The sequence below is a fragment of the Psammomys obesus genome, unplaced genomic scaffold, assembly GCF_907164565.1.
Source record: "Psammomys obesus unplaced genomic scaffold, mPsaObe1.curated_primary_1811, whole genome shotgun sequence".
NCBI classification, from domain to species: Eukaryota; Metazoa; Chordata; class Mammalia; order Rodentia; family Muridae; genus Psammomys; species Psammomys obesus.
The window spans coordinates 17,876,467-17,879,464 of record NW_026591086.1 but is presented as its reverse complement, the minus strand read 5'-3'; positions in this window follow the sequence as shown (position 1 = coordinate 17,879,464).

The following is a 2,998-nucleotide window of genomic DNA, read 5'->3' as shown; positions in this document are numbered from 1 at the left end:
CAGATAATGGATGCCTGGCTTGTGAAATTTCAAAAAAAAGTAAGGACTCTATCAGGGCCAGGTGTGTGCTTTTTCAAATTAAGACTTGGGTCCTTCTGGTCAGCTAGAGCCAAAGGATTTGTTGTGATTAACAAGAGACCAGACCATTAAGGAGAAACCTTTGTTTCACTAGGATAATCAATACTGTACAGCTGGGGCTGACAGATCAGCTGTAATGAAAAGGAGAACATTATCACTGAGGCAAAATTATATGGGAAGATTTTCCCTCTGTCTCAGCAAACTGATACTGTAGTCCAGACGTGTGCTGCTCTCAGGCCTGGATCTCACCTGGGTCCTGGAGTCTGGGTTGAAGATGGAGAATGGTGTTCTGTTTCTCTCAGGGGCAGCTGGGGGGCTTTAGGGTGCGTCCTGCGTGTGCTAGGCTGGAGTGTGGAAAAGGTTTTCCAGAGTGTTACAGTTTAGCACTTTTAGCATGAGATCCCTGGTGGCAATGGAAGCTCCAGCATAAGTGTTAGAGCTTTTGATCAAACTGCTGTGCTGAGCATGGCAGAAGTGTGGGCCAAGGCCCATTGCTGGTTGGCTTGCAGCCAAGACACAGGCCTGGTGAGGCCAGTGGCCCTGAGGGCAGGCCTGGTGAGACATGACCAAATGACAAATCTCAGAGGATCTTGAAGTGAGAAGGCTTGAACCTTTGTACTTGTGAAATCAAGGGTAATATAAACAAACCCATGGGTAGAGAGGGGATTTTGAGATTGAACATGTTTGATTTGCTGGGGTCAGAGAATCAGGGATACTTAAGTGGTCCTATCACAGGAAGGAAAATACAAACTTAATTATTCTATGGGGTGTGTATCTCCAAATACAATTGAAAGTCACTGCTTGACTAAGATCCTTAAAATGGTGGGGCATTTTTAAGAACTGCTAGATACTTGTTAGAGCATTTTTCTTTTCAGGGAAGCATCTGGACCATACTCTGCCCTGAGGGCTATGTGACACTCCTTACCTGGATTCACCCAGATTAAGAGAGACTTTTTTCAAAACTCTGCTGAGAAAGCAGAGTCTGTCATCATAGAATGAATACAAACAATTGTCTATTGGGAGACATCATCCTTATACAGCAAAGTCCCACAGACATGGCCAAGGCTTTAACTTATGCTGGAAACCAAACTTGATAATATGTAAAATCTACTACATTGTACTGATACTGAAGGTATGAAGGCATCATGGAGAGCAGTGGAGTCCTGCCACCTCAAGAGACCACTGGTGAAGGTACAGCCTTAGCTTCAATGGAGACCCCAACACATGAGATGCCTAGCCTTGTCCGAAAACCGTCAAGTAGGGTGATAGGTGTATAGTTGAGCTAGTCTGAGCCTATTAGATGGTGTATGCTATACATAACAGAACCAGAGAAGTAGAGTTGCCCAAGACCTCATGGGTCAAAAGATCATAACAAGTATATATGCATTAGAAATAAATGTAATTTCTATGGGAAACATACGTGTATTTCTCCAACAAAAATTATAATGGAAAATCTTTTCTTACTTGGTATTATCTCTCAGATTCTTGTCTGTGATATAGATAAGAATGGAGTTTAAAAGAATGGAGTTAACATTCTTGGCCTATTTCCACAGAATGTTCAAGTTTTAACCATTGTGGTACTGAAGCTAGGGGCAAATAAATGGCAGCGATGTGCACTCATCGGGTACTAACTGCCTAGACAGTTACCGAAGCGTAAAACAGTGGCTACATATAAAGTGTGGATAACTCTAAAACAATTCATCACCTCTAAGTTCCATTGCATAATGGATCACCACCTTATGAAAGCTGCATCATAGAGCCCATTTAAATTTACCTTTCCATTACCTATTCACTTTAACATCTTCCAAGTCCATTTGTAGCTATAGATGTTAAGACAGAGGAGTTAATGCCTCACATCACATGTATTATGATATGTGGATGAGTTTAGAGCAATGTCTAAATATTTATCTTACATATACTGTTCTGCTTATTTTATTGCCATGGCTACTGGGATAAGGCTATCTTTACTCCAAGATAGCAATATAATATAATTGTGTGTGTGTGTGTGTGTGTGTGTGTGTGTGTGTGTGTGTGTGTGTGTATAATACTGGGAGGAAACACACAGATGACAGCCCCAAAGGAAAATAAAGCAGCTCCTTTATGTTTACTCTTCCTATGTTTCAGCATGCCATCTGAATATTTTTTTAAATCTTACTATTTTTTTTTCTAAAAGAATGTTGAACTTAAAAAAAAAAAAAAACGAAGATAAATGGATAAAGAAGCAAATAGGATGACATTCTTAGAATTTAATTTAAAAACGTGGGTGCTCCGGTTGCACAGTAGCAGTTGCTAAGTTGTGCTCCTCTATTTAGTAGATATATGTATTCATTTCCTTCTCTGTTTCTTCTATGGGTGAAAATAATACTAATATCAAAATGCATGGGTATAATGCTATAAATTCTAATAAATTATCAAGCAGAATTACTAAGAAATTTAAATTTTGTTCTTCTCACTATCATACTTCTTTGAGAATATTATTTAACTTAGATTATATTTGTGAAGGACAACTTTACTGGTGCAATAATTTTTAATAGATCATTATTACTGAAATGCACCTTTCTAAATAGTCACTTGTGCCATGAGAAGGAAAAATGGGATATGTGATTTTCCACTAAGCAAGATGGCTTTCCTATACAAAGGAACCATGAAAAACCATCAGAGAGGCTAAGTAAATTAATTGGTTGCATGATGACCTAGCATTCAGGAAACTTTGGGTTCAACCTTCAGTAATATTTGAACAGAATAGAGTTCATGCCTATAATTCCAGCATTCCCGGAGGCAGATAAGTCCAAACTTCAAAGGCCATTGTTAGTGACTTATTGATTCTGAGGCTAGCCTGGACTACAAAAGAGCCTAAAAATAAATAATAAATAAATAAATAAATAAATAAATAAATAAATAAATAAATAAATAAATAAAT